The sequence below is a fragment of the Macaca nemestrina genome, chromosome 10, assembly GCF_043159975.1.
Source record: "Macaca nemestrina isolate mMacNem1 chromosome 10, mMacNem.hap1, whole genome shotgun sequence".
Taxonomy (NCBI): domain Eukaryota; kingdom Metazoa; phylum Chordata; class Mammalia; order Primates; family Cercopithecidae; genus Macaca; species Macaca nemestrina.
In genome coordinates this window covers 126,254,827-126,267,335 of record NC_092134.1, presented here as the reverse complement: position 1 = coordinate 126,267,335, position 12,509 = coordinate 126,254,827, and the positions used below count along the sequence as shown (strand labels likewise).

The 12,509-nt window shown below is 36.8% G+C and overlaps 1 protein-coding gene across 6 annotated transcripts in view; it reads right to left on the bottom strand.

The window, feature by feature from the left end:
- LOC105481614 (EGFR pathway substrate 8, signaling adaptor) overlaps window positions 1–12,509 on the bottom strand; it is a 169,040-nt gene that overhangs the window by 80,219 nt on the left and 76,312 nt on the right. The gene's annotated exons all lie outside the window — the stretch shown is intronic.

Sequence of the window (12,509 nt, the reverse complement as noted above, 5' to 3'; positions counted from 1 at the left end):
CTGGGGAAAACATGACTTTCCCTGCTCTCCTAAGAACTGAGCTGTTCAATTCCAGATCCTATCAAAGAAATTTTTCCAGGATACCAGTTTGTAATTTAGGTGATAGGAGATTCAGTGTTTACAAGAATGGTGTTTTATCTCAACTGCCACTGTTGAAACCTCAGGGAAGGTCAGTTTTGCCAAGAGCCACATGACTGCTTCCCCATTATGAAGGAAATAGGATAAAACAATGTAGCATATTCTTGTAAATGTTGTATATGTCAAGAATGAAAATTAAAGACTCCAACTAATCAAGGCCCAGATGCTTCAGATTTGAAAAAATGAAAATGACCATCAATCTACTAATATAAATGGGCAAAGGACAGATGATCCACAGCATGGCTCACCACAACCCACAAATGATCCCTCCACCAATTTGACTGCCCCTGCAAACCTTATAGAACGCTGCTCCCCAAGAGGAGGAGAGCAAGCTTACCCACAAGGCAGTTTCCTAGAGTCCAAAGACCTATCCCTAAAAGCAAGTAATACTTCTGTTGAGAAGAAAAATGCCTTTGAGTTGCTTTTTCATAGCTATTGGAAATAATAAAAACTTACTGAGTATGTCCCAGTGCTCTTATTGTGGTATTTTGCCATAGTGAAAAGAAAACAGTATGAAGATGAGCAGCCCTGAGTGTAAATCCTGACTAACATCTCTCTGTGACCTTAAGTCACTATCCTATCTCAGCCTCGGTTTACTCATCTGTAAAATGAGAATGATTGTTATGAAGATTATATGCAAAAACACACACAGATCATTTGACATCTATATCTATCAGTTCCTTTATTTTCCTGCAGAATTATATATTTAAGAGAAAGAGAAAAGTTTTCTTTAAATATTAGTTATAAAATGAAATTCACTAAAAACCAGTTTCATTCAACCAATTACAACTCAAGAGAAACATATGACAATTAAACAGTGTTACCAACTACACACTCACGCATACAATTTTTCAGTGTACAATTCAAAGTTCACCACAATTTTGGCTTACATAATTTTTCTAGTAATCCATATTCTCTCAAATACTCCTACATATAAACCTTCATTCCTACCACTCTGTCCTGAGCATATCTTGACTGACTCACCTTTAAGTGTCTGTTCTTATCCTAAATGCCCTTTCCACTACTTTATACCTCCCATTTAGCAGTTTCTCAATTCCTCAATTTCCACCCCTTTTTAAAAGTCTTCCCTTAGGCCAGGTGCGGTGACTCACGCCTGTAATCCAAGCACTTTGGCAGGCTGAAGTGGGCAGATCACAAGGTCAGGAGTTCAAGACCGGCCTGGCCAACATGGTGAAACCCCACCTCTACTAAAAACACAAACATTAGCCGGACATGGTGGTGCACAACGTGTAGTCCCACCTACTCTGGAGGCTGAGGCACAAGAATCGCTTGAACACAGGAGGCATTTTGGCAAATGAAGAAAAAAATCCTTGTAGTTCTTTTTAGAGGTCATGTGACCATGTGATTTTTGGGTAAAAAACTCAACATTAACAATATCTAGTCAATTGGCAATTATTTATCATGTTTAATGTTTTTTAACGTGGTTATAAAGAACCACTCTAATGTATTATTTTCTATCTTCTAAACAACTCTTGAGTTGTGGCAAACTAGTACAGTCTTTTGCAAAATAATCCTCGAACTGAAATTGTGCTATAAGAGTTATATGAGTGTGCTACAAAAGAAGTCATAGAATTCTAATGACTAAAGTGTATATTATCACCAATATAAATTCCTCTAAAATTTACGCAACTGGTCACCTGACTCCACTCCTTTCTGAAGCAAAACTGATATGAAAACAGAAACTAATTTAGAAGTACAGAATTAAATTGAAAATTTAAAGAGAAATTTATTCCACAGAATTTCTATAGTCCCAATTAGATAAAGAGCCTCAATGCCAACTGAGCAGAAAAACCAATGAAGGCACTGCTGTTAGTGTAGCCATGTATCAATGATGATTTTAACATCTGAAAAGCAGAACTTTTGGTAAAAGTATGTCTATTTATATCAAGGAGGTTCCAAACTGACTCAGAGGAAAAAGTACTATGCTCTGACTCACCAAGACCACTTCCTGAAACACCCAATGTTTTTCTTGGAAGGAAGTCCATACAAGTGCCATTTCTTTCAAACACTGATTAGACAAAATTGAAGTCTATCACAAAATAGACAAAGGACATATATTTTCTAAACCCAGCCAGGTTTCAAAGTAAACATATGGTCAGGAGAAAGAAGACTTCAAAAATAGTCAAAAATTGGTAATATAAGGTATATTATAAAGAATAAACTACTACCTACCTGTGTCCATCGTTATACCATAGTCTCTTAATGATAAACAACCTTATGACTTCAATCTGCTAAATTAACTAATATCTTTGGCTTCAAAACAGTCACTTTTTAAACAGGTAATTCTTTTCTCTCTCTGAATCAACTGTGTCACCAATATTTTATAACAATTTACAAAAACAATAACACTAAGTCCATATATGTGTCAAACATTGTTGTAAGTTCTTTGCACTCATTAATTCAATTGATAATCACAACTCTAAAAGGCAGGTACTACTTTCATCTCCAGTTTACCGATGAGGAAACAGGGGCACAGAACAATGAAGTGCCTTGCCCAGTATCACAGTTAGTACATGGTAAAGCCTTAAACACAGGCAGACCAACACAAGAGCCCAAACTCAGATTCTATGCTGTGTCTGTATGTGTGACCCATCCCCCTTTAGAATGCTTGATAGTAACTTAAACACACTTAAGCATACACACACACACAATTACACATATACAGATATGTATTAACATTTCACATCTACATAATCCATGCCTAGATTCAGGTATGTCCTTCTCATCCATTAGTTTAAAAATTTTAATGAAACTAATTATATCAATAGGACTTTAGTACAAATAACACCAAGTCTTCAATCTGAAAGAACAACTACTTGGATAAGCTTTGAAACATTACACTGTCCAGATACATTTATGTCAATCTCACTTGTTTTTTAGTTTTGAAACATTGGAAATATCTCACGGATCTATAAAAACACCAAAACGATACTGCCCTGGATACAGCCCTTAGGGGAAGAAAAATAACATAACATTTCCTTCTTCAAAATAACAAGCAATTAAATGGGATCTTGCTGTTTGTTTCCTCTTGAGTAATCTAGACTAAAAAGAGTTCAAACATCTGACTCTTACAATATTTTGCTTTCAGTAGAAAGGCCATCCTTTCAGATGTCAAGTCAGCTAATAAGTATTCACTCATATTTATAACTGGTTCATGGAAACTAGTTTAAACATTAAATGACTACACATGTGAAAAAGAAATTCTTAAGTAGTTTGTGAGTCAGGCTAAGCACCATGAAATAAACCACATTTCTCTGCCGTGAAGATTATTAGGAGGCAGTATAAGAAGAACAAATTTATTCCAAAAGGGCGAAGCCCTTACAGCAGCAGCCTAAGGAAACAGAATATATTCCCACTGTTAACACCACTCTGGAGATGCTAAAGATTCCGAGGCGTGGCCGGGCGCGGTGGCTCACGCCTGTAATCCCAGCACTTTGGGAGGCCGAGGCGGGCGGATCACAAGGTCAGGAGATCGAGACCACGGTGAAACCCCGTCTCTACTAAAAATACAAAAAATTAGCCGGGCGCGGTGGCGGGCGCCTGTAGTCCCAGCTACTCGGGAGGCTGAGGCAGGAGAATGGCGTAAACCCAGGAGGCGGAGCTTGCAGTGAGCCGAGATCGCGCCACTGCACTCCAGCCTGGGCAACAGAGCGAGACTCCCTCTCAAAAAAAAAACAAAAAACAAAAAACAAAAACAAAAATAAAGATTCCGAGGCGCTCTTGGAAGCCTGACTGTCCAGTGTGAGACAGTATCATGTTGGGAGAGTATCATCCTGTTTCCTTAAAATCTATCGTTTTACACAGGCAACAAGGTGAATAAAATTCTACCACTGGAAAGTAATTCATTCTTTTGAATTAAGCATTTTCATCCATAGGAAGCACTTTTAAACTACAAACAGTTCTGGGAGTAATAATGTATTGTATTATATCATTAACATTTAAGTGTGGATTATGAGATACTTTCTCCTAGGATAAGAGGACTCTGGGGTAATGTATGAATGCCCATGAGATCAGTGTCTGGAAATCTTCATAGAGCAGCAGCAAGCTACTGAAGAAAAAAAAATGCATGCTTAATACTTTTACCTATCTCTAAAACATATATCCAGTATATAAATATGAAGAAAAAAATTGCATGCTTAATATTTTACCTATATCCAATACATATATATCCAGTATATTAATTATGAAATTATAAAAGGAATTCTAGCTTATGCATGCAATGGTTATTAAAGGTAAACATTCTATAGAGTGAGGAAAACCACACGAGAAGTTCATTCAGGTCCAGGTGCGGTGGCTCACGCCTTTAATCTCAGCACTTTGGGAGGTCAAGATGGGCAGATCACAAGGTCAGGAGATCGAGACCATCCTGGCCAACATGTTGAAACCCCATCTCTACTAAAAATACAAAAATTAGTTGGGTGCAGTGGTGTGTGCCTGTACTCCCAGCTACTCGGGAGGCTGAGCCACAAGAATTGCTTGAACCCAAGAGGCAGAGGTTGCAGTGAGCCGAGATTGCACCGCTGCACTCCAGCCTGGTGACAGAGTAAGACTCTCTCTCAAAAAATAAATAAATAAAAATAAAAATAAATACAAAAAAGAAGTTCATTCGGTATTTTTTGGACATTTATGCCTACAAGGTATTGTGCTTTGCATGATGACATATAATAAACATATTTCTCTCTTCTGGGAACATTCAGTTTAACAAGATGGATAGATATACAAACAGATAATTACAATGCATTTTAGTAAATGTTATTATGGTATAAACAATGTACTAGGAAAGTGTCTACCTATGGAAGCTGCTGGTAGGTTTCATATAGGAACAGACAGTAAAATCAGGTCTTGAAAGACAGTGAGGAGTGTACCAGTTGGCACATGTATAGGTAGTCAGAGAACATTCCAGACATACACAAAGGATATGGAAGGACATGAATTTCAGGAAATAGTGAGATATTCAGTGTGGCTGCAATATAGAATATATAAAAAGAAGATGTGAGGAAGAAAAGCTTGATGCCAGATTGTGAGGGGCCTTGTAGAGCATATAAAGGAGTTAGGACTTAATCTTTTAGGAGATAGTAAGGAGTAACAATCATAGTACTAATGTTTAAGAAAATAACTATGCAGGCATTCTGGAAGGCAGAGTAGATCAGGGAATGAAGTTGACACTTTCAGGAAGCAAAGTTGATTATTTGAGATAATTGTGTCTGTTTCTTTCATTTCTATGGGAATCTTCCCACCTGTATTCTGCTCTATGTATTTTTTTTTTAAAACTTAGACTCACCTTTGTTATTCCCCTAATGTCTCCAAACTCCATTATTCTCCAAAGAGAAACCAATATACTAATTTTAAATGTGCCCACCACTTACCTCTAAGGACACAGACCATACTTCCTAGAATTATTAGTTACAAAAGAAATCCAATGAAGGTATTTTCACCCTATTTTAGAGAAGTTCATTTTAAAATTCGAAAGACGATAAGAATAGAGGGTTTTGCTGTTGAGTTTTTTGTTCGTTCATTTAAAATATCCCTTTAATGGTGTAGTCATTGTGGAAAACAGTATGGCAGCTCCTTAAAAAAAAATCAAGCATAGAATTACTATATTATCCAGCAGTTCTTCTTCTGGGTATATTACTCAAAAGAACTGAAAGTAGAGACTAGATATTTGTACACCCATGTTCATATCAACATTATTCACAAGAGCCAAAAGGTAGATCAACCCAAGTGATGTCCATTCACAGATGAATAAGTAAAATATGGTATATCTACATAAAGGAATGATTTATCCTTTAAAAGGAAACAGACATCTCTCACACATACTACAACATGGAGGAACCCTGCAGCCATTACACTAAGTAAAATAAGCCAGTCATAAAGGGACGAATACTCTATGATTCTACTTAAATGAAGAACTTGGAATAGTCAAATTCAAAGACACAGAAAGTAGAATTGTGGCTGCCGGGACTGTGGAGGGTAGAGAATGGGCAGTTATTGTTTGGGGGCACAGAGATTCCATTCAGGAAGATAAAAAACTCCTAGAGATGGATGGTCATGATGACTGCACAACAATGTGAATACACTTAATGACAATATACTATACATTGAAAGATGGTTAAGTTGGTAAATTTAATATCAACTTTATCACAATAATTAAAGAAATCTGAGGAACAAATGAACTACTGAATGTCTGTGAGCCTATCAGGTAGAGCTACCTGGTCTGTAAGGCAAAGGCTAGAGCTTATTGTAGCTGCTTCTGTTATGGGGATGTACTAGAAGATTAACAATCTCCTTTGTGTGCGTGCACGCACACACACATGCACACACACACAGCTAGAACTGTCCTTAAAATCCTGTGTGTATATACACAGACATATATACATATACATGTGTGTACATTTTTTTAAATTTGAACTAAACTAGGTTAACATCGTATTCTACTTTAATGAAGATCAAGAAACACAATCTCTAATTTACAAAAGCAATAAACTGAACTGCATTTTGATGAAAAAAAAAAAAGCTCGCTGGTCTAGTTTTATACCAACTCCTATTTTCTGGTCCAGTTCTAACATTATCTGGCAGGGACTTTTGCAAATTCCATTTCTCACTGATTCTTAATTTTTACACAAGTCAAACAGAGTAGGACTCCTTGCTTCACCCTACACACCGATCTCACAGTGTACTGACAGGTAAAATAAGAAAATGAATACATGACATTACTTTTGAAATATTCAATGATTTGGAATAGATATGTTGTTTTATGAACACATGTGAAATCACTCAAAAAATTTTCAGTGTCTATTTTTCACTTTTTAATTGAGCTTTTAAACAATCTAATATGCATATAAGTTTGGGTAAAGCATTCATTCAACAAAATAAAACCCACTAGTACTCCAAGGGGTTTAAAAAAATCTGTTCAATAAGGTGATTTCAACACATGTTTACGGCAATTGGAGAAGAAAACATTTAGATCTTGTTTTCATAATTAACTAATCCATTATTAAATCCCATACAAAATATCAATAATTATAAAATGATGTTAATTAAAGTACTCAACACTCATTTAAAAAGCAAAATAAACACATGAATGTAACTTCCTTTTAAAAAGTTATTGACATTTTATGGCAAATCAGTTGTTGACTGCAGTAGTTAGAATACCCTCTTGGAAATGAGCCCAGGGACATTGTTGATATCTAAGTAAATTTTAATACTTAGAAATAACCTGTTTTAAATCAATAAGAGTTCTCACTCTGCCAGTACCATTAATCCCCCTCCCAACACACCTTGTGCAAGCCTCTATTTTTCGTAAGGAGGGATGTCTTTTTCCTCACTGTTCAAGACTTCCAACTCTTAGCAAACACTAACCTCAACTGCTAGCCAATATTATCCTTTTCGTAAGGAAAAACAGACTTATGATATCCAGTAGGAAGACATTAAAACCCCCAATGTTTGATATCATTAACTAAAGTTCACTAAAGTTTAAGCTTATGTAAAACATCCACAAGTATCATCATGAAATTCTTGTACAATCAGAGGCACATGTGTTGTTCTTACCACCTATTGCTATTTTTTTTTTTAATTCAAAGAAGACTAGCATTCAAGAATGACCCTGAATCTGTTTTCTTTCCTTCTGTCTCCAAATCCCAGTCTTCTCCTCACCTAAGGTTACTCTCTCTTTCTTTAATTCTGCAAACCAGTATGGTAAACATCTTGTAAAATGGTCCCTCCTACTGAGACAGCTAAGTGGGAGGGGGTCCCTGGCAAAACTCCTGCCTGTTTGCGCACTGGGGTGGAGCCTGAGGAAGTTTGCACCTTTGCAGAGGGGAGGAGCCTGGCCTTTCCTTTTCCTATGTGGAACCTGGGATTCAAAAGGCAAGGCAGGAAGCACCGTAGCATCGACTTCGGCCTTGTGGAGAGTCCCTGTTCACCCTTTTTTTCTTTTTCACCCAATAAAACCCTGCTTTACTCACCCTTCAAACTGTCTGCGAGCCTAAACTTTCATGGCCATGGGAAAAGGACCCCATATTTAACTGAACTAAGGAAAAGTCCTGCAACACTGTGGTTACTATAGTCTTAATTCACAGACATGGGAAACGTGCAACCCTCTCCCCCTTCTCTTTCTATTTATAAATTCCTTAATGCACCCAAACCTATAAATGAAATTATCTCAATTTGGAAGTTCGAATTTGATTTTGAAGAAATAAGCTCCTCTAATAGAAAGTATTTGAGTATTTAACTTCTTTATTAAATCTCTAAGCCTGATTATCATGTGTTATTTAGTCACCAGTGATCACCCAGAGAACCCAAGATCATGTGTTCTAGCACAGAACACCCTCCCTCAGCAGGTTATTTTTTTTTTTAAGTGGCTGTTTTCATTCTATCTCAGGTTTACTGCTGACACTGTAATAATGCAGATTTACTTCTCCTTCTCAGGAGCAGATCCAGTTGTAGTATCCTACATTCATTTTTCCTGCATTTTCTGCTCAGACCGTCTCCAGATCGGCTCCATCCAGACACTGAGACAGCAGTTAAGAAGGGCTGGGAAAGTGGCCTAGGGTAATCTTCTGGGGTTACCAGCAATCCGAAGAACTTAATGTAATTAGGTTGGCTTCAGAAAAGAGAAAAGTAGCCTACATCCAGGGAATCCCTGTACTCACAATCATACCAGGAATCTCCTAGGAAAATGTCCATTCCTTCTTATCCGCTCAATAAATCTTGCTGAGGGCTTACTATATAGCAGCAAGTACTGTACTTACAAAGCTGGATATAAATGATGAACAAAAAAAATACAATTTCTGTCCTCAAATGTGTTGGAAGATACAATGCTATTTCCTTGAATATGCCAAGTTCTTCCTTCCTTGAGGCCTATCACACTTGTCTAGAATAATTAACTTTTATGTCTTCGCCTATCTAAATCTTGTATCTCAGCTTAAATGGCCCCTTCTTGGGAAACCATTCCCTGACTCACCAATGCATCCTAGATTCCTATATTACATGATTTCACAGCACTCTGAAATTCTCTTCATAAATCTTTACTGTTAGACATTTGGGCCAACATTTGCTTAATATCTGCATTTCAAAAATAAAGTACTAGCTGGTATACTTTCTATTGAAGCAAAACATACTTTTTGTATTTTGCATTTTCTAAAACATCTTGAATCTCATCTTTCTTTTAGGTGAATATTACATTTTTAATATGAAACTAGAATTTTCTGTTCTTTATATTTATAAGTTTTTTTTAACAACTTATCCAAAGATATTCTTCCTTGTGCAAATTTTGTAATAAAATGACACAATTCTCCAACCTACTCTATTGTCTATGTGTACAATTTTTTTTCTGTTTTACATACTAACTAAATTTACATAAATGCCCATATTTGATATCTAGTTAGCAAACCAGACAAGCTTATATTTCAATCCTTACTAAATATAAAACTTTAGGCTTACTTAGCCTCTACAAGCCTAGTTTCCTCTTTTGTAAACTGGTTACAGTATCTCTCAAGGGTAAGAACAATCAAAGTATGCAAAGCCCCTAGCAAAAGAGCAGGCTAAATAAATGACAATTCTTTCCTCCAGGTGGGAAAAAGGCACATATTTGAGAATGTAGCCCCTGTGAAATATTACACTTTACAGTACCTAATCTAATTTCCTAAAAGGGAACAAGTCTAACTTTTTTCTTCATGCGATATATTTCAGGTCAGGGGTTGATAAACTTTCGGTAAAGGGCCAGGTTATAAATATTTTAGGCTTTGTGTGCCACATACAGTCTCTGTCGATATTCTTCATTTTTGTTCTTAATAACCTACTAAAAATGTAAAAAGCATTCTCAGCTTGTAGAAAGAAAACAGCCCAATGGCTAGCGTTTGCTGACCCTCTGCTTTGAGTTCATCATTACTCATCAATTCCACCCTTACTTTTCCTACTACTTCATCTTAATCAATACCCAACTGAACAACTACTCTCCTTACTATTTGTTATGCTTTCAGTATAACAAACACTAATTAAGTACTTGCTCATCTGTAAGGGCCTGTGAGGTAACTCACTACCTTAAAAAAAAAAAAAATCACATGCTACAAAACAAGTACAAATAAAGCCTTCCCAAGACTTCCTCTAGTGTCGCCTTGTTCTTCCCTCTCATTTCTGAGTGTATTACTAGTAGTGATTTATGCTCATGACCAGATTTCTCTTACCACAATCTTGTAATTAAGTTGGTGGTTTTAATTCCTTTGTAAGAATTTGATTAGGCTTTTTGTACCACAGAGTTACAAGTCCCCTAGTGTTCATTTTTTATTAGACTCTCTCCTTACAATTCTGAAGTACTACTATAACTCACCTTCTTCTGTTCCCCGACTTCCAACACAATCTTTTCATCCTCTTTTTGTAGTTCAGTTCACCTCCCTATCCCTAATTCTTTAATTGTTTTCTTCCTCTTTTATGTATAAGCCCCAGGAAAAAAATTCTGATTTAGGTATGAGAACGAGTTTCTGTTATTGCTCTGCCTATGATGATCTGTGCATTCTTACCCTGAGCAGTGTTGTTTCCTCATCTACCATAGGGATCAAAACAGCCTATGATGCCTATCAGAGACAGTTATTAAATGCAGATGAAATAACACATGTGAAAGCTACTTATCTGTAATCTACAAAGTAAAAGAACACTAAGATCTAAATCAGACTCGATTCAAGAATTGGCTCTGCCATTTATGAGTTATCGACCATGGGCAAGTTAATTACCCCCTCTAAGCCTCACTTTCCTCATCTGTAAAGACAGTAATAATACCTACTGTATCAGGTTTTGTGAGAATTCCTTAACATAATCCATGTTAAGCACTTATCATAGTGCTTAGCACATAGTTAAGGCTCAAAAATGTTAACATAATTGTTTTTTAAGGGAAAGATATATTCCTATTTCAGGCAGCCACAGGCCTTGTATGTAAATTATTGGGAAGTGGTGCAAGATGGGTTATCTGAAATTGGAGGGGAAGTTATAATACAAAATATGAATGGATGTGGTTCATAACATGCAGTAAAGTGAGAGAGCTGGAAAATGTCTGAGGTGTGTGCATGTACACTTTGTGTGTCCTAGGCAGCTCATTTTAGTTGAGTGAAATTTTCTGTGCACGCCTACTATTTCTCAGGTGAAATCACGCATAAGCAAAAGTGAAATTTGCATTATGCTCAAAGTGTTCCCTAATATCAATCATGCAGGAACAAAACCTTCCATTTTTCAAAACAATCATTACAGCAGAATTGACTGTATTTATTCTCACACTATGAACTCATGAAAAATGTTATCTGAGGTAGAACTGTAGACACCATCTACAAAGCCTGTGTTATTCTTCAATTTCCTATCAGTCCAAAGTCTTTCCCTGGTAAGAGCTGTCCTTTACCTGTCAGTATTGAGCCACTATGCAACATGATTTAAAGCACTTCTCAGCTGTAGCCTTGATCGTTTCGTCAGCTTTCCCTGCTGGGGACAACTTGATTCAAAGAGCCATGCCACACTTGTTTAGATCCAGTTGATCCCCTGTCCCCAAATGTCCATTCCAAGAAAGGAGTAAAATGTCTTGTAATCAATAACACTGTCATATCATTCCATTTTTTTCAGTAACCAAATATTTATAATAAGCATGTACTGAATGCAAGGCAGCCTAGGAGAAACAAGCCAAAACCACCTCTAACCCATCATAGTAAGAGACAGTAATTCAATCAGTTAAGCTCAGTCATTAGAAAGGAAGTAAAATATAACACATGTAAACATAAATATAACAGAAGATGGAACACAAAACACCCTAAGAAAATGTAGAAAGAAGAAGGGGAGACCAGGAAAAATTTAATGGCAGTCGTCAGTAAACCTTAAGGATGAGGTAGATTTTGAATATGAGGGAGAGACTTTCTAATTACACCATGTGTCAAGAAAAAGAGGCAGGAATGGAAACTGTAAAAGCAGCAGCTTAGGCCATATATTAAGATATATGACTCAAAATATAAATTACGCACTAGACATTAAATTTCTTATAATGGGAAGTGGGAAATCTACTGACAATTTTTAGCTAGAAGAATGTAGCATGAATTACGAATGGGCAAAGGGAGCCCAGTTGGCTTTTAGAATCCAGGCTTTGAATAAGTTAAGAGAATTGAGTCTTTGGAATGCTAGGCCAGAGCAGCAGGAGGGCTTTCCCCACCCACAATCCCAGGCTTTGTGTCCAAGATTGATATTCATGGCTCTGCTTAATGCAGTGGTCCCCAACCTTTTTGGCACCAGGGACTGGTTTCATGGAAGACAATTTTTCCAAGGCAGGAGTAGGGGGGTTGGGGGATGGATCAGAATGAAACTGTTCCCCTTCAGATCATCAG